General features: G+C 39.9%; 1 pseudogene; it reads left to right on the plus strand.

Moving 5' to 3' along the window:
• The first annotated feature begins 1,116 nt into the window (after positions 1-1,116).
• Positions 1,117-1,582, plus strand: LOC134366630 (ADP-ribosylation factor-like protein 2; annotated as a pseudogene).
• Positions 1,583-20,622: the final 19,040 nt, after the last annotated feature.

Raw genomic sequence — 20,622 nt, forward strand, 5'->3', positions numbered from 1 at the left:
TCCTCTAGATTCTCTCTCTCTACTTCTCTCTCATTTAAATGACATCTGTAAAGAGTGGTACCCCAAACTAAGGAAACTATTCTAGTCAGAGTTGGAGCAGGACAGACCCTGGCATTACTATTCCTCTTAAAATTTGTACCGTCCAGGGCAGCTCAACAGGCCTTTGCCGACCCCTTTCTTTGTTAAGCCTTGTGCTAGACACTGTTGTTTACTTGGGTTTCACGTGCTGTTTCCATCTCTCACGTTGGACCACAGGCACTTTGACAGTAATCCAACAATGGTCATGTTTCTCCCCTCCTCCTTCATATGGTCCACAGGGCTGAGCACTGTCAGGTGCTCAATAAATACTTTCGGAACACTTGCTCACTCCTTTGAAGCTGTTGCAGCTCTTCCAGAAATTATTCAGAGAGGATTGACCTAAGACTGCACATTGCTTTCTCATATATGCAGTCATCGAAAGGGATGGACCTTGTTTTCCCAAGAATAGAACAAGAAAAGGAAGTCAAGTTAGAAGGGGATGGATGAGAAAGTCAAGTGAATACAAAATGGGCCATTTTAAACATAGCCTTTGACTTCTGAATTTCAAAGACCAATTTGTAAGAAGGACTCAACATATTTTAAAAAATAAAAATTTCCTGAAAATGACCCAAATTAGCTTTATTCATGTAAAAGTCTCCTTTCTATTAGTACCTCTTGTTGTTTGTAGTATATCCTGTCATTTACAGTTCTCCTACAAGAACATACAGAAGGAAAAGTACAAAAACCACACCTAGAGCCCTTGAGCAAAGGGAAAAAGTCGAATTATGAGAGCAAATGGAAATTCTTGGGTTAGTCAAGCTTCAGGTCACCTGGTCCAGCCTCTCACTGAACAGCTGAGGAGTCTGAGACCCAGAGAAGTAAAATGGCTTGACATAGCTCGTACGAGTAGTAAGAAGACATAGAAATAATGGATACAAGTGTCCCAGCTTCCATATAAGTGGTTTTTTAAAACACTACATTATACTGTTTTCCATTTCCTGTACAATTTCTTATTTCACAATCAAGAATGTATAGTTAATAAAAAATGATTTAAAATCTAGTAATATCTCATTGTTAAAAATGTTCCAGCTGTGGGCCATGGGGATTCTGATAGTTTTGGGGAAGATGAAGCAGAAATAGCAGAAGCTGGGACTATTCATGCTCAGCCTGGATGACGCCAGCAAAACAACCATCTTCAAGAGGTTCAGTGGGGAAGACTTCGACATCATCACCCCAACGCTGGGCTTCAACAGCAAGGCCCTAGGGCACCAGCGATTTGAGCTGAACATCTGAGATGTGGGAAGCTAGAAGTCCTTGCGGACCTAGTGCGGTCCTAGTGATCTCACCTGGGTGGCGGGCAGCGCCGACCCTCCTCATCTTTACCAACAAGCAGGACCTGCCTGGAGCCCTGTCCTGTAATTCTTTTTGCGAGCTCCTGGAGCTGGACCCCACCCGCAGCCACCACTGGTGCATTCGGCTGTAGCACCGTCACAGGAGAGAGAGCATTGTCTGACAGTGACTGGCTCTTGATGACATTTCCAGTTCCATCTTCACAGCCAACTGAGCCACTCCGATGCCCCCACCTAACAGTCCAGGCCCTCCAGCCCTCACCAAATACCACTGTGAGGAGGTTGGAGTCAGCCAGCCAGACCTTATCTACCTTCCTCTGTAACCTGCTGCTGCTACTGCTGCCTGCGGCTGCCCAGTGGTCAGTAGGCTCCCAAGGCAGGAGGACTGTGTCCTGCCTGTCACCTGGCTTCTGGCCAGCCTGCAGCTGTCATACCAAGTGGAAAGGCCTGGGGCTGGGAGGGTGAGGCCTCTGCTGCTACCGATGCTGTGGCTTCGACCCCCCCCAACCCCCCACAGCCAAATGTTCCAGCTATGAGGTTCCAGGAAGACCTCAAGGCCATTTGTCAGACCAGGTTATTAATGTGCCTTGAGGATCCCTGGGGTCACTTGACCTTCATCCTTGTACCTCTCGAGGCAGATAAAGCTGCTAGTAATGGCTTGTAAAACACAAGCGGCCAGGCACTGTTGCTTAATAATTTAGAACTTTAATTGGAAAGTGAGTCTTCAATAAACCTTAAATGTGAATAATAATTTGCCAGATTTTTACAAGTTGAAAAACACCTAGATACAGCCAGGTGAACATTTTACAAGTTGAAAAACATCCAGATACAACTAGGTGAACATGTAGAGAATTTTTATTTATTTCTTAGGTTTATAGAAGGTTGGAGCAAATGATCGTCACTTAGGGTGACTGAGCTGGTGGGTTTTATTTTCCAAACATGGATAACTGGACTTTTCATTTTTCCATGATATTAGCTTCCTCTCAGCCTTCAAATTTCATTATATAGTAATCAGGTAGATTATGGATCAACCAGATAGAAGAAACAAAAAAAATGAGCAGCTGTTTAGCTTTTTTGAGAAAGTTTTCAGTCAGATATGGTAGTTGTGTATATATTACTTTGTTTATTCGAGTTCCAATATCCATGGATTTTCCTTTTTAAAATCAAAATTGAATTCATGAAGGACCAAGAGACTAGTGTTTACCAGATTTTCTGATGCTTTTAGCCTCTCTTTCTGGACATCACTTAGTGTTTGAGATGGTCTGGGTTACTTAGAAGAGAGAGTGGGATACAGTCCTTCATTCTGTCCTTGGCACCAAATTCCCTGTCTAACCTTGTTCAAGTCACATCACTCCTCCCTCCAGGATGTTTTCTCATCAGTCAAGTAGGGCATGAGTGCTGACATGCTGGGGCTCCCTGACCGACTGAAGGACCCAGCTCATCCCAGGCAAACTTCCGGATGACTCTGACTTTGATCCCAGGCACAGTAGCCTGTGGAGGGCTGGGCTCCTCGTCTCCTGGGCCTCATAGGGAAGGAAGAGATTCTGATTCCACTGGTCCTTTGGAAAATGGTCTTCTCTTGTATCTGAATATCTTTGGCCCTTGAGATGACAAAGCACTGGAAACTGTCATTGTCTTTTCCCCTCATATTCCGAAAGAGTAAATATGCTTTGTTCCTTGGTTAATGGTTGAATTACATGATGGAGATGGAAACATCAAAGTTGGGCCTGTTTTTCTGTTCCCAAGGTTACTGATTAGTGTTTTACATTATTCACAAAAGCAAATTTTTAAGCCCAATTAAAGAGAAGAACATGTTCTTTATTTTCAAATTGTGGTTTTGTATTTTCCTGTCATTGATTTTTTGTAGCTAATGTCTTTCATTGTTTTAGCTCCTTCCTTTCTCTAGGTTTGATCTATTAGACAGAAAAAATCTTGGTCCCCCATCCCTTGTATCCACACTTTATGCTGTTGGAAGACCCTGGATGGCTCTCACTGGAGAAAGGAGACTGTTTCTTGGCATATTGTCAGCAGCTAATTAGATCAGGTTTGTTTTTAGTCTAGTTAAGGCACTAGAGAATTATTCTACAACTTTTTTTTTGAAGTTATGTATTAAAGAAACTGCAGCATTGCTTTAAAGCAGATGCTACTGGAAGAAGACAGCTTTGTGCAGTTATTGAGTACATTGTCATTCAGGTTTTATTTTCAGGACAGCATTGAAAAGAGTCTCCATTTGAGCTACTTGTGCCTTGCTGCCTGCAGTTGGCAGATACCTCGTAGCAGTGGCAGTCCTAATAAAGTCAAATGTAACTTGGGTGTGAGGCAAGGTAAGGGACTGGGACAAGAGGGATGTGGGGTGTGAGGGGGTAGGTGTTGGAGTGCTGGATGGGTGTGGTCGAGAAGGACTCTATTAGTCTGTTAGAGCTGTCATAAAAGAATACCATAGACTGGGTGGCTTAAACAACAGAAATTTGTTTGTCACAGTTCTGGAGACTAGAAGTCCAAGATCAAGGTGCCAACAGGGTTGTTTTCTGGTGAGGTCTCTCTTCCTGACTTGCAGACAGCTGCCTTCTACACTGTGTCCTCACATGGCCTTTCCTCTGTGTGTACTAAGAGAGAGAGATCTCTGGTGTCTCTTCCTTTTTTTAAAAGGACACTCATAGTCCTATTGGATTAGGGCCCCACCTTTGCTACGTCATTTAACCTTAATTGCTTCCTTAAAGACCCTGTCTCCAAATGTGGTCACACTGGGGGTTGGGGACTCAACATATGGATTTGGGGGAGACACATCAGTCCATAACAAAGACCAGTCTGTTTTTGGCATACCCTTGCAGTCATACAAATGGCTTCCAGGACTGTGTCAGTCAGGTCTAACCTCGTTCAGGAGTAGCAACTAGTCATGCTTGTTATCTTACAAACCGAAGCCCGGAGGATAACTTTACTCATGTGGGGGACGGAGGCCAGGCAGCCTCCAAAATGTTCAGGAAAACCTTCAGGGTTAGAGAAATTCTGTGTGAATTGGAAATCTCCACTTATTCCTGACACCTATTAGTCAGGAAGAAGAAAAGGAAGCTCATCAAGTGGCCATCTCAGTGGTGAGCATTCTAGAGTAACCACTCAAAGTGTCCAAAGCCATTCATCCAGTTCATCATGTCACTTCTCTCCTATTTGTCCCAAGCCAGGGACATATGTCAATTTCAAATGAGGTCTTTTCATTGACACCAAGCTTTGTGGGTGACTGATCACCTCATTGAGGGTGAGTTTGGGGTTTAGTAATTCATTTTAGAAAAAGGAGGGGGGAAATTAATGTCTCCATTAGAATGTGTGGCAGCTAATTTAATATGAATCATTATAGCCCACTGAGCATATACGTCAAGGTCTCCCACAGCCAAGATGTTAGATGCTGCTAATCAGTCTTTTGACATATGGAACACGAAGGCAGTCAATCTATACCTGAAGATGATTACTTTGAAAATATAAGGCAAAGCTTTTGTGCTTTTCTCTAGATTTTTAAAATATTCCCAAAGTTAAACTATGAAGATGCCTTTTTTTTGAAATAATAAAGCCCTGTTTATATGATATTCACAGCGCATTCCTTCAATGACCTTTAAAAGCAAACCTGTTTCTGGAGGTTCAACATTTTCTTAGGAAAACACTCTCAGAAATAAAACATTGGTCAAGCATTAATTCTTTGATTTAACAAATATTTATTGAGTGCCTGCTCTGTATCAGGCGCTGTGCCTAATGCTGACGAGATCAGACAGACAAGTTGCTTATTCTTGGAGCTTATATTCTCATGTGGAAATAAACATAGAGCAAACAAATAAATACACAAAAGAAAGATCCAACAACAGTTAGTGCTATGCCGATAATTAAAACAAGATGATGTGAAAGGTGGCCAAGGGATGTCTTAAGCACACCAATCAGGGGAACAGCATGGCAGGCAAGGAGCCCAGCAGGGGAGAGGTTTCTGCAGCTGGAAAAAGCTTCGTGTGTTTGAAGAGCTGAAAGCAGGACGTTTCTGCTGAGGCACAAAGGGTGAGAGAAAGAGTGGTATAAAATGAGAAGTTTAGCGATAGAGCTGGAACCAGACTTTGTAGGACTTTGGGAAAATGGAGATTCGGATTTTGATCTGAGTGCTATGGGAAACCACTTGAGGTTTTTGAAATACCACTTTGCTGGGAGGAGAAAGGAGTGGAGGGGGCAAGAAAGAAAGCTACAAGACACATAGAAGATTGGGAAATGAAAGTGGTTTAGACAAGGTGGTGATATTGAGAGTTGAAAGAAAATCATGAATTTGAGTTATGTTTGGGTTATGTGTGGGTGGATGGTGCCATCTTTAACTGGGTTGGAGAAATCAGAGAGAGCGGCAGGTTTAGGAGGGAATAGAGAGGGGGTAGAAAGCAGGATTTGTGTTTTCTTCATAGAAGACATTTCTCCCCATATCTTCCCCTAAAGATTGACATTTTAAAAAAATTCTGAACTTTTGTTTTAAAAATTGATTGCTACTAACTATACTCTTGTTTTTAAAAACAATTTAAGTTTATTGGCTATTCTGAAGTGTTTTATCCTCCCTGTAAACTTTAAGATCCCTTTTTGTTCAGTGTTTCTTACACCCATTTTATGAAAAATAAGTGATTATACATGTTTGTGGGGCGGAGTTGAATATCAATACCTGTGTACAACGTGTGATGATCAAACCAGGACAACTAGCATGTTCATCATTACAAAATGTAACTATTCCCTGAGTCCATTAAACAATTTCTTGCTAACCCCCCTCCCACTCCCATTTCCTACCTCTAGTAACCGCAGCTCTGTTCTCTCCTTCTGAAAGTGAAATGCACTGTTATCAATGTCCTTTCTTTTTTTCTTACGTTCTCCCTCCCTCCCTTCCCCCCTCCCCCCCCCATCTCTCTTTCCCTCCCATTTATCAGTGAGGATATGCAGTATTTGTCTTTCTCTGTCTGACTTGTTTCATTTACAATTTTTTCCAGGGTCATCCATGTGGCTGCAAATGACAATATTTCATTCTTTTTTTCTGGCAGAGTAGTACTCCATTGTGTATATATACTACATTTTCCTCATCCAGTCATCCGTCCATGGACATTTAGGTTGATTCTATGTCTTGGCTATTGTAAACAGAGCTGCAATAAACATGGGAGTGCAAGTATCCCTCTAACATGATGGTTTCCATTCCTTTGGTTATATACCCAGCAATGGGATTGCTGGACCCTTTGACAATTCTATCTGTAGTTGTTTGAGAAACCTCCATACTGTTTTCCACAATGGCTGCACTAATTTACAGTCCCACCAATAGTGTAGGAGGGGGTCCCCTTTCTCTGCATCCTCACTAGCTTTTGTTATTCTCTGTCTTTTTGATAATAGCCAGTCTAACTGGGGTAAGATATCTCCATGTGGTTTTGATTTGAATTTCCCTGATGCTTAGTGATGTTGAGCATTTTTTCATGTGTCTGTTGGTCATTTGTATGTCTTCCTTTGAGAAATATCTATTCAGCTCATTTGCCCATTTTTTAATTGGATTGTTCATTTTTTTACCACTAAGTTTGAGTTCCTTGTATATTCTGGATATATAATCCCTTGTTGGATGTATAGTTTGCAAATATTTTCTCCCATTCTGTAGGTTGTCTTTTCACTCTGTTGATTGTTTCCTTTGCTGTTCAGAAGATTTTTAGTTTTGTAGAATCCCATTTGTTTATTTTTTTTCTTTTGCAACCTGTGCTTTTAAGGCCTTATTCATAAAGTCTTTGCCCAGTCTGACATCCTGAAGTGTTTCCCTGTGTTTTCTTTTAAGAGAGTTTTGGTCTTATATTTAAATCTTTAAACCATTTTGAGTTGATTTTGGTAAGTGGTGAGATGTATGGGTCTAGTTTCATTCTTCTACACATGGATATCCAGTTTTCCCAGCACCATTTGCTGAAGAGCAGTCTTTTCTAGTGTATGTTCTTGATGCCTTTGTCAAAGATCAGTTGGCTGAAAGCGCATGGGTTGCTTTCTGCATTCTCTATTCTGTTCCATTGGTCCATGTGTCTGTTTTTATGCCATTACTGCACTGTAATTCCTCTGGCTTTATTTTATTTTATTTTATTTTTTTGCTCATGATTGCTTTGGCTATTCGGGGTCTCTTGTTGTCCCATATGAATGTTAGGATTAATTTTGCAATTTCTGTGAAGAATGTCATTGGTATTTTGATAGGGATCACATTGAATCTGTAGATTACTTTGGGTAGTATGGACATTTTCACAATGTTAATTCTTGCAATCCAAGAGCATGGAATGTCTTTCCATCTTTTTGAGTCTTCTTTAATTTCTTTCAGCAGTGATTTGTAGTTCTCATTATAGAGATTTTTCACCTCTTTAGTTAAATTGATTCCTAGGTGTTATATTTTTTTCGTGACTATTGTAAATGGGCTTGCTTTATTGATTTCTTTTTCTGCTGGTTCATTATTGGAGTATTAAAATGCTGCTGAATTTTATGTGTTGATTTTGTATCCTGCAACTTTACTGAAATAGTTTATCAGCTTTAAGAGTTTTTTGGTAGAGTCTTTGGGTGGGAATTCAAGGGGAACCACCACATGTTCTAGACATGCAAGAGGACCCCTCACTTTCCCAGCCTTAGGTTTGGTGTGCAGCTGTTTCTTTGGCTGCCAGCTTCTTCTGTGAGATCAGATTTTCATGAAAGGACATTCGTCTCCATTGGAAATAAGTGCCCTTTCACACATTCACCTCACAGGAAAAAGAAAAGTATCCAGGTCATAAGGCATCAAAGAATTATCTTATTATTTGTCTTACTCTGTATCTTCCTTTACTGGATAGGGAATATCGATGGGCTACTAACATACCTATCAGAAAGTGTGATGGATTTAAAAGGGTCAGTTATGAAAATTTTATAATGTTTAAGTTGAGCGATTTATGAAAACTTCCACAAACCAGCATTATAATGTGTTCTTGCATCATTTTATGTTAGGTAAAAAATTGTATTTTGTATTTTATTTTAAATGGGTAGTTTTGCAGTGTGGACAAATTTAGTGCCTTTTTTCCCCTCAGTGTTTTTTGCTTTTTGGCATTGTTTAAGAAATCATTTTTTTACTCTGGGATCAAAAAGATATTCTATATTTTGTTCCAAACATTTTCAGTTTTGTTTTTTACATTTAGATCTTTAATCCACTTGAAATTTATTTTTGCATTTTGAGTGTGGAGAAGTAGAGATCTAATTTCCTTTTCCCCCTGACACCATTTGTGGTAGGGGCCATCCTTTTCCCCAGGGGCCTGGAGATAGATAGATATAGATGCAGATATCATATACTACATTTCTCTATGTGCATGGCTCCATTTTCTGAACTCTGTATTTTGTTCCATTGGTCTATTTCCTATCTCTGTGCCAATACCACATCATCTAAATTACTACAGCTTTATATTATATTTTACCCTTGATATTTGGTAGAATAAGATCCTCATTTTATCTTCAAGATTGTCTTGTTTCATTTATAAACTACTGTTATATCTACTACTTGTTTTTTCCTGGAAATTAAGGGACAATCAATCTTTCATTATTAAAGCAAGTTGACCTAGATTTGAATCCACCACTCATCACTTTTTAACCTCTTTAAGATTCCCTAAGCGTAAATGGGAAAAATAAGAGTACCATACTCATAGGATGGATACTAATTCATTCAAAGTTAGAGTTAAGAGCCTGGGCTCACGTTGTCTGGGTTTGAGTCCTTCTACAAGATATGAGAACTTGAATGATTTTCTCAACCTTTTGAAACTTCAGCTCCCTCACCTGTAAAATGGGGATAATAATACATTATTTATTAGTATTAAATATGAAAACATATCACCTTAACAAAATAATAGCACACAAATAATATATGTTAGTTTTTTTTTTCTGAAGTTATGAACCAAGGCATGGAAGTGGGAAAATTAAAAGCATATTCAGAGGTTATGTATACATAAAAAATATGGCAAAGAGTGTTGAAAGTGGGGAAAGGCAAATTAGAAAGAAAGATGGGGTCAGTTAACAAAAGATATCCAAAAGCTGGTGAAGTGAGGGAAGACAACAAACTTGTCAGCATTTGGTGTTTGCTTAGGCTTTCCACACACTATTTATTTATTCCTCTTCTCACCCATTTTACAAATGATTAAACCCATTTTACATATGACATCAAGCAACTTACTCAAGTCACACAGATGATAAATATCTAAATCAGGAAGCAAGCCTGGCTCTGATTCTACAACTGGTATTTCTCCCTCTACAAAAAGCTGAGGAGCTTGGACTATGTCTTAAATTTTTTTGGAAGAAGAAAAATGCAGTGAAAGGAATATTTCAGGCAGTATGTGCTGAAGGCCACATGGGGTGTGGCTGGGAGGTGACAGTAGGGCTCGGAGGTAGGTAGAAGGACCAGGCTGACCATTTCAGGCCTGCATTGACAAGGGAATGAAGGCTTCCAAGCAGGCAAGGGTGTGGGGACAGTGAGACAGGGAATGCTTTCCTGTCTGATATGCATCCTCTATGCTGTATGTCCACTTAACACCGGATGAAAGGCTTGGCACCTACAGTTAATGCCTTTTGATGGACTAAGCTTATTTCAAGATGCCTTTTGAATTGGACTTATTTCAAGTATCTTTTAAAACTTTTCTTCTAAAATGCTAGCTTCCAGATGAATTATTAAAAAAAAAAAACTATTAAACTAAACTAATTATGATAAATACTAAAATATTACTAAATACCTAAATATTGACATTGAATTTATTGAATAAAATTTAAAAAGTATTCATTTCATAGAGTGTGAATCATTAGAAAATAAAAATGTATGCAAAATATAGAAATATCTTTGATTATTGAAATATCTTTAAAGTATTTTTAGATCCTTACAGTATTTAGTTCATTTTGTTGGTTCAGATGTTCCAATACTTTCTATCTGAATTAAAGAATAGTAGTCAGATTTTTTAAAGGAAATGAATAATTTCTTGGTTTGTAGCTAATTTTGATACATGGAATTTGCAAGATTTTTGTGCACAAGAAAAGCAAAGCAAAATAAGTTATGACTAGTTTTGATTTTAAATGATAAATCTCACATGGAGCCCCTTACAGTTAATTGCAGATAATCAAAACTAAACCAAAAAGCAAAGAAAACCCAACATCTATAATAAATTATATTAAAACACAGGTGCTAATAAAAGCACTTAAGCTTTTGAAGACTCATTTCATATATATTTACATTTACTGTTAGTCAATTAGTTGAGCCATTTTCTCAAATAAAACATTTGTAATGTTCAAACTTATAAATAATTTTTATGGAAACTGAAAAAAACCCTCAGCTTCAAAGGAGACTAAAAAAGGATAGAGGGATGAAATGCAAGGAGAGAACTGCATTTTGCTTTCTTTTAAAGAATATTATTGTTAAAGAAAAATAATAAAAATCAGAGGCCAAAGCTTGAGCTCTGAGTGGCCAAGTCCTGCTGCCAGCGGGGAACCTCTGGGGAGGAGGTTTGAGTGGGGGAAAGGGCTGGCATGCCTTCAAAGCCACGGGACCACCCCTTCTTTCCACGTCAGGAAAGTGGGGCCAGTGAGGGCCATTGATTGGCTGGAGCTGTCCAGGCCCCTACCTTAGCTTGAACTGACCAGAGGTGGGAAGTGTGTCTTGGGATTCAGGGTTCCAGCTGCCTTTGTCAAATATGTAAGGGTCCCCAGTCAGGATGATGGCGTACAGTCTGGTCTCCCCTGCCCTCAGCTAGCCAGATGCAACATCCTAGGAGAGCTGTGAGATCCAGGACTTCCCTTCAGGCTATTTTCCATGAAGCACTCAAAGTAAACTTGGTTTTGTTTTTATATGGTTTAGGATTTTTTCTTTTTTTTCTGTGACTGGCTGGTATGGGGATCTGAACCCTTGACCTTGGTGTTACAACACTGCATGCTCTAACTAGCTAAGTAACCGGCCGGCCCTAGTTTAGAATTATTATCACAAATACAATTCATTCTCCATGAACAAAACTTAGAAAATACAGATAAACAAAACTTTTTTAAAGCATGGGTAATCTCATTATCCAATGTATCTGCCCAGGCCATTTGCTATATGTTTGCTATGTATATGTTGACACATGCACAAACACACTAGTGTGCATATTATGCGGGCAACTTTGCAATCTAATTTTTCTCATTTAATGAACTGTGAATGTCATCCTATATCAATAAGCACAATGATCCTTTAAAACCAGGCTGTCTATTTTATCACCTCCCCTTCTTAATCAAATATTTAACTGATGAATATTGCATTTAGAAAAAAAAAACCAAAAATCCAAGCCTCATAACCTGACCTACATTGCCCTGAGTTATCTGGTTTCAGCCTTACCTGACACCACTCTATGCCTTAATCATTTTGCTCCAAACACTTCCTCTTTCAACTCTCAGGTGCACAAAACTTTCTTGCATCAGATTTTCCATTTCTCTTTGGAAGGCTGGGTTCTTCTGATCCTTTGAGTCCCTCTTTTTTGAATAGTCAAATGATTCCCTTTATGGTGACGACACATCCCAACTAGCTTGGCATAGATGTGATTTTCACCTGTTGTTCTGACATAATAATTAATAATAAATCCTTTCACTCTCAAGAGTTGTCTAGTTTGGATGAAGAATTACGGAGCTACGCTACTCATAGTCACAATTCTTTCACTTCATAGCAGTTATTCTAATTTTTAATTACAAATTTGTTACTTTGTTTACTTTTGTGATGTGTTATGCATTAGCCCATAATCTCAGTTGAAGTGGGAAGCAATTTTGTTCTCCATGATATACATCTAGTCCTTAGATTCTGACCTTCAGTAAACAGTTTTTGGTTGAATGAACAAAAAGATAGGAGAAAAGATTCTTTCACTCTTTGCTCCTTACATATGTTTGAGTCATGGATGAGAAAACAGGCCCAGGTTTAAATTTTCCCCCTAAGCTGGTGTAGCTGCCCTTCCTCCAGTTGGGGAGTGCTTGTGGGAAACATTGAAGGGAGTGAGATAAATGCAGCTGAACTGCACTCCAGGTACTAGATGAGGTCACAGCAGGGACCAGGGCTACCTTGAAGACATTGATTTTCTTGATGGTCATCTGGTTCCTCAGGAGCCTGAGCTGATAGCTCCCAAGCATGCTGCTGCTCTCTCAGAGAGTGACAATGGGATTAAATAACACTTCATGAGCCCCCACAACATGTCCTACTCCATGGACAGGTTCTATTTCTTGTCCTCCTTACCTCTTTAGGGAGGCATTTGCAATTACAATCCTGTCCTGTGAGTGCCAAGATGACAATCACAGTAATAACCACCATTGATTGAGCACTACTACATGTGTGGCACTGTTTTCTATGCTCACCGTTCTTTCCACTGCACATAGTGAGGCAATTACTTCATGATCTCAGAGCCAGACAGCCTGGGAAGGAAATTCTGCTTCACTCCTGACTAGCTGTGTGATCTTGAGCAAGATAACCCAGTTTCTCTTTGCCCCAGTTTCTTCATTTCTAAAGAGGAGATAAAAATGTTACCCAGCTCAGAAAATTACTCCCAGGACTAAATGTATTAATATTTGTAGTGTGCCTATAAGCCTGGCACATGGCATCATATAAATCAATAAGTAAAATATGACGTAGATTTCTATTATTTTCATTTTAAGATGAGACATAGGAAATTTAATTGCCCAAGTTCACACAGTTGATAAATGGCAGTGCTGAGTGGGGATTATAACCAAATTAGGCAATTGAAAACATCTTATGCTAACTAATTTTATACAAAAGAAATCCTTAACCTTCAAGTAATATCAATAATGCAATAAATACCTAATAAAGTTTTGATCTTTTGTCCGTATAAATGACTGGCTTTCTAAATCCAAATATGATTTATTTCCCCTGTATTCAATAACATTTTCTTCCAAATTATGCAATCTCTTTTCATTGTTTACAGGGGCCTATAATGAAATGAATCTAAATTTAGTTACAGTTGTTTATTTGCTATTTCAAAATTTGCTTTTCTGACTGAGTAGATTTCAGAAGATAGACTCACTGGGCATTTGAGCAAGTCATTTTTTCGAATTGGTAAAATGGACTAAAGTTTTTCATTCTTACATGAAAAAATCTCATTCTAGTCATTAGATTTGACTAGTCATTTTACTTGGTTTGTCCAATGCAGAGTGGCCAGTGTTACTCTAACTTTGGGGATTCCCAAAGCTGTCACTTCCATTCTGCCAAGTAGACTGACAGAAGACATCTCTGAAATGTCTTCTCCCTGTTGTGAAAGGTTAAAAAGAACTACTCTGATTTTACCAGCCGATGTGATAAACTAGGTATGTTAGTCTGCTCAGGCTGCTACTTAAAAATATGATATAGTGGATAGTTTAACAACAGACAATTATTTCTCACAGTTATGGAGACTGGGAAGTCCAAGATCGAGGTGCTAGCTGTTTTTGGTTCCTGGTGAGGACCTTCTTCCTAGCTTGCAAATGGCCATCTTCTCACTTCATCCACATATGGCACAGAGGAAGACAGAGCCATCTCTCTTTCTCTTTGTATAAGGCAACTAATCCAGTCATAAGAGCCCTACCCTCATGACCTCATCTAACCCTAATTACCTCCCAAAGGCCTCATTTCCAAATATCATCACATTGAAGGTTAGAGCTTCAAAAGAATTTGAGGGGGAGACACAATTCCATTTATAGCATTAGGTTTCAGGAGTTTATTATTTATAGAATTAACGAGCAATAGGCAGCTCATGATGTAACACATCATTGGTCTCTTGGAGTCCTTTCAATCAAATTTTATGGTACTAGCAGAAACTTGCAAAATTTAGATACGAAGCGGAGGTTGGATGTAAATAAAATGTGTTAAGAATCTTTACAAAGAATTCATTTTTTATTCATTCATTCATTTATTCATTCTTTTTTAAACACATTATTTTCAGTGTTAGGTGCTAAGCACACTCAGGGACCTGGTCACCCTTGGCCTCAGGGGGCTTAACATTTTGTTGTATTCTTACATTAATTTTTACAAAGCATTCATCTTCCTTAGAGAAGTTATAGTACTGATGAAACTGCCTGGACTGTATTTCAGAGAGGCATCTGAGATAGAATTACCCATATGCTCTGGATCTGCATGATTTCTAAAAATGGAAGTTATCAACATAGTTTGAATTTAAAGACCTAAAAATAACTCCTGCTCCCTACAAGAGACCCACTTCACTGAAATGGTATTGTTATTAGGCTCATCCTTTTTAGGTAATTCGTAGACAAATAATATGTGCTATTGAGTATCTCTTTTGTTCCTGATAATGTACTAGATGCAAAGTAAATAAGACAGACAAGATTGCTGCCCTAAAGGAGCTTACACTGGAGGAGGTTGGAAGTGCATAATCACTAATAAACAAATAAATCAATAAAATAATTAAGATCATGAATAGGGTGGGAAGAAAACAGAATGCAGGGACAGAGTGAGTAATGAGAGAGAGCCTCTCTGAAGAAGTAGAATTTAAGCTGAGACCTGAAGGACAAAATGGAATCAATCACGTGACAAGCACAGGGAAAGTGTTCTAGGCAGAGGGAATAGAAAGTGCAAAGATGTTGGTGGGAGAGAGGCGAGAGTGTGCAGAAGTCCAAACTAGAGATGACTACAGTCTGAACTAAGGTAGTGGTAGTAATGAAGCAGAGAGGTGGAGAGCACGAGATAAGATTTTTACGGTAGGAAATTCAGGACTTAATAATTTCAATTTAGTAGTAAGAGATGACCCCTTGGTTTTTGGGTTGGAAACTGGGTGAATAGAACTCCCCTTTACTTTTAAGAAGGAAAAGTGAAGAAGACTGATGTCTCAGGAGAAAAACTAGGAGTTTCAGTTTAAGTTCAAGAAACCTCCAGACATCCAGGGAAGATTAATGTTGCAACTGGCTGGATGAGTCTGGACCCAAAGTAGAGGTCTGGGCTACAGATATAAATTAAAGGGTGGTGAACATATGGCTGATATTTAATGTCATGAAAATTAATGGGATCACCTAAGAGGAGGAAGAAAGAGAAGTAGAAAGGATGGCCTAAGACAGAACTCTGAAGACCTATGTAGAGGTGATGGGGAAAAAAGATGATACCAAAAGAGAATAAGTGGTTACCAAGGTAGGGAATTTAAAAAAAAGGAGGGAGGGGAAGTGATGGAGTATTGTGGCAGAGCTACATGAGACAATAGTTACAAGATAAAAAAAAAATTCCAAAACAAGAACAGTTTTAATTAAGTAATAAGGCTATAAATCAGATTTGAATGGGTTTGAAAGTAAAGTAGGACTTCTGTTTCTGACAATACAGTAGACAAAATAAAAGTAAACCCCTCCCATTAAAAAAAGAAATGAAAAAATGATAGGTAAACTAATTTTTTAAAAGGTTTATAATTACATGACTGAATTGGTAAGAAAGTAAAATCCTCAGACATAAAATGGACAAGGAAGTATGATCCAGAGATGTCAGCAAATTGTTTTGGGCAGATGTAGGTCTTTGGTGGAATGGGGTTTTGAGTTTGGGGGAACATCTATTTCAGCCTATTGCTGATTCAAGGTGGGAGAGTAAATCAGAGATGCATGCACAAAACTAAAACCACTAAAAGACAATCCCTTTAGAGGGTCAATTTAAAACAAATCCTACACCACAAAAAACCATAAAAAAGAAACTTGCCTTCTTGGCTTTGGTTCTAAATAATGTGCGATAATGTCTCCTCTTGAGAATTCCTAATTATACGCCCACCCTCCTGCATACTTGGAGAAAAAAATTTATGCTATCCCCAAGTAGCACAAAAAACTCCATGCTAAAAATTTAAAGTAATGCTCAGCTGGGAATGTACTCTTTTCCCCCTCCCAAGTTTGGCTCATGCAAATACAACTAAACTCTGAAAAAACGTTTCAAAGAATTCATAGAGAAAAAGGTCCAAAGAACATAAGTCCATAATTTTAAAAATTACATAACATCTAAAGAAATAAGCCACCATAAGCTAGAGCCATCAGAAACAACAAAGTATGGGGTCAGGCATAAAAATACTATAGATATTGGCTATCTAAGACTCAGATGTATTAAAAAAGCATAATGTGTTTAAATAAATAAAACATGGAATTGAAAACAGTAGCAAAGAATAAGAGATTATCAAAAATTACCAAACAAATTTGAAAAAAAAAAATAGAATGCTTAGAAATAAAAAAGAATTGAAACTAGAAGCTCAATAGACATATCAGATACAACTAAATAGAGAATTAGGAATATGGAAGATAAATCTGTAAAAACTCTGCTAGAATTCACAACAAGAAATAAAAGAAGTAGAACTGTGGATTCCACCGGGGCGGTTTCACAATGGCAGTGGCTGCAGCGGTTGGCGCAGAGTAGCTGAGGTGGAAAAGGCAGCCACTGGGCCTCAGGCAGCCGGGAAACTTGTGGACCTTCCTCTTGCCACCTCTTAAGGGAGGACTGCAGCTGCTGGCCGGTCGTGGGGGCTGGCCGCCACTTTGCCCCCGGCAGGAGAGGCTGCCTCATTTACAGGCAAGAGCTTTGAAGTGTGGAGCAGGAAAAGAACTGTTTCGTAGCTGCAAAGGCGAGTCTCGAAACAGGGAACATGGCGCCAGGGCTGCTGTGGATGCAGACAGGATCCCGGAGGCCAGGGCTGTGCTGAAGGCGGCCAGCTGCCCTATTCAGGATTCGAGGTTTCAGGCTGGTATTAAAGAAGATTCCTGGGAGCGCCCGAGCTGCGCCACGACTGAACAGCCCGAGGCGGCAGCGGCCGAGAACGGGGAAGGAGACAAACGAGAGGCAGAGAGTGAGCACCCGACCTGGCACAGCACTGTGAGTGACCCCTGGCCCGGCTCTGCTCGGGGGGCTGATGCCCACCTGGCTCCTGCCTGCATCACCGGTTCACTCACCGCCCCGGGGCTACCTCCATTTTCCCAGGTGCTGGCAGCTCCGCCCGGCTCGACCATCACTGAGCCTTCCCACTTGCTTGGCCTGGCGCGGGGCTTTCCGGAGCCTGCGGGCCGGCCTCCCCTCCCACTCCCTCTGCAGTTCTCTGGTGGGGCTGGTGGCGTGGGGCGACCCCGGCCAGTGTCAGGAGGGCAAGGAAGTACGGGCGGGGCTGACTGTCACTCCACCACACCCTGGACTCCGCCCCCGGTAAACTTCCTGTTACTGGGAGGCAGATACCATCTCTGCGGCCACCAGTTCAGAAAAAAGCCTAACCAATTTCTGGTTGGGAGTAGTGTGATAGGAGAGTTCCCAGGTCCGCTTGAACCTGCCGGAGAGCTGGCTGCAGGTGGGCGCTTGATTCGGTCTACGCTGGGGGGATACAAAGGTGAACAAGACCCGAGAAAGATCTACACAGTGCTACAAAGGCACCCAGAGCGACCGGTCATCTGTGCCTACCAGAAACCTGGTAGACTTCCGGGGTGAGGCAGTGCCGAGCAGGGTCTTGAAGGCCCAGCTGATAGAAGAGGGGCGCAGAAGACACACCCCAGACCAGCACAGTGCGCACAGAGTGGGGAGATGTGCGACCTGGGAGGCGGAGACTCGACAGAAACCACACACCCTGTGGGGTCGCCACTGCACGATCCAACAGCCTGGGCCAGAGCACACAGAACAGGGAGAAATCCTGGACAGGAAGTGAAAGCTCAACAGAGATCACACACCCTGTGGTACGGGATCCACCAGCCCAGCAGAGTCCAAGCTGACCAGAAAGGTGGCTCCCCGGAGAAGCCCAGGACACGAGGCAACAACACACACAAGGCACTAAAGGCCAACTGAGCAGTCACGGAGGGAGCCATACGAAATTGGCAACCACAGCAACATCCTAGTTAGTCATTAGTCTCAAACCGGTGGACTGTGAAACCCCCTGCCACAATGAATAAACATCAAAAAAAAGATACCAGAAATACAAAACATCAAGAAAGTACACCACCAAAAGTTAATAAATCTCATACTCTAGATCCTATAGAACAAGAAGCCCTTGAAATAACTGACAAGGAAATTCGAGTGATAATTCTAAGGAAACTGAATGAGACACAAGAAAACTCAGCTAGACATCATGATGAAATGAGGAAAAGTATACAGGATCTGAAAGGGGAAATGTACAAGGAAATCAATGTCCTGAAAAAAAATGTAGCAGAACTTGCTGAACTGAAGAAGTTATTCAGCGAAATCAAAAACACAATGGAGAGTTTAACCAGCAGGCTTTTCGAAGTTGAAGAGAGAACCTCTGAACTTGAAGATGGGCTGTTTGAAATAACACAAGCAGACAAAAAGAAAGAAAGAAGAATCAAGGACATTGAAGAAAATCTGAGAGAGATATCAGACAACCTTAAGCACTCAAATATCCGAGTCATGGGTATTCCAGAAGGGGAGGAAAATGGAGATTGCATTGAAAACATATTCAACAAAATAGTGGCAGAAAACTTCCCAGGTATAGGAAAAATCACAGATCTTCAGATCCAGGAAGCTCAACGATCTCCAAACGTATTCAACCCAAAAAGGCCTTTTCCAAGACATGTCATAGTCAAATTGGCAAAACTCAGAGACAAAGAGAATCTTAAAAGCTGCAAGAGAGAAGCGTCAAATCACCTAACTGCGGGAGTTCACTACCACACGACCACCCTTACAAGAAATCCTCAAGGGAGTACTGCGTTTGGTTCCTGAAAAATAACTACCACTGCCATAAAAACCCAAGAAAAATCAATACCCACTAGTATAATAAAAATGGCATTCATGAAGAGAAAACATGCAAACAAAAACGCTATCTACAACCTAAGGACCCAACAAACACAGAAACCAAACAGTAAATCAGAAAGCAAGGAACAAAAGACACCTAAGACAACCAAACAACCAATAAAATGCTAGGAATAAATCAACACCTTTCAATAACAACTCTTAATGAAAAAGGCTTAAATTCCCCAATCAAAAGACACAGACTGGCTGACTGGATCAAAAAGGAGGACCCAACTATATGCTGCCTACAAGACACCCACCTCACCCATAAAGATTCACACAGACTAAGCGTGAAAGGATGGAAAAAGATTTACCATGCAAACAGAAAAGAAAAACGAACTAGAGTAGCTATTCTTATATCTGACAAAATAGACTTTAAACTAAAAACCATAAAAAGAGACAATGAGGGACACTACTTAATGATAAAACGACTGATCCATCAAGAAGACATAACAATCATAAATATGTACGCACCCAATGTTGGAGCAGCCAGATTTATAAAACAAACTCTATTAGACCTAAAGAAGGAAATAGACACTAATACCATCATAGCAGGGGACCTGAACACCCCACTGTCAATATTAGACAGATCATCTACGCAAAGAATCAGCAGAGAAACACAAGATCTAAACAAGACTCTAGACCAATTGGAATTGGCAGATATCTACAGAACATTCCACCCAACAACTTCAGAATATACATTCTTCTCATCAGCTCATGGATCTTTCTCCAGGATAGATCACATATTAGGTCACAAATCAAGTCTCAATAAATTCAAAAAAATTAGAATTATCCCATGTATCTTCTCAGACCACAATGGATTAAAACTAGAAATTAATAACAAACGAAACTCTGGAAACTATACAAAGACATGGAAATTAAACAGCATTCTACTTAATGACATATGGGTCCAAGAAGAAATCAAGCAGGGAATCAAAAAATTTATTGAAACGAATGAAAACAATGATACATCATACCAAAACCTGTGGCATACTGCAAAAGCAGTATTGAGGGGGAAATTTATTGCATTAAACGCTCACTTCAGAAGCATAGAAAGATGGCAAGTGAACAACCTAAGACTTCACCTTAAAGAACAAGAAAAACAAGAACAATCCAAACCTAAAGTTAGCAGAAGGAAAGAAATCATTAAGAACAGAGCAGAACTGAATGAAATTGAAAACCAAAAAACAATTCAAAAGATCAACGAATCAAAAAGTTGGTTTTTTGAAAAGATAAATAAAATTGATAAACCTTTAGCATGGCTAACAAAAAAAAGAAGAGAGAAGACTCAAATAACAAAAATTAGAAATGAAAAAGGCGAAATTACAACTGATTCATCTGAAATACAAGGAATCATTCGAGACTACTATAAACAACTATATGCCAACAAATTTGAAAATCTGGAGGAAACGGATAAATTTCTGGACACACACAAGCTCCCAAAACTGAACAATGAACACGTAGAAAATTTGAACAGACCAATAACAATAAAGGAGATTGAAGCTG

The sequence above is a fragment of the Cynocephalus volans genome, chromosome 2, assembly GCF_027409185.1.
Source record: "Cynocephalus volans isolate mCynVol1 chromosome 2, mCynVol1.pri, whole genome shotgun sequence".
NCBI lineage: Eukaryota > Metazoa > Chordata > Mammalia > Dermoptera > Cynocephalidae > Cynocephalus > Cynocephalus volans.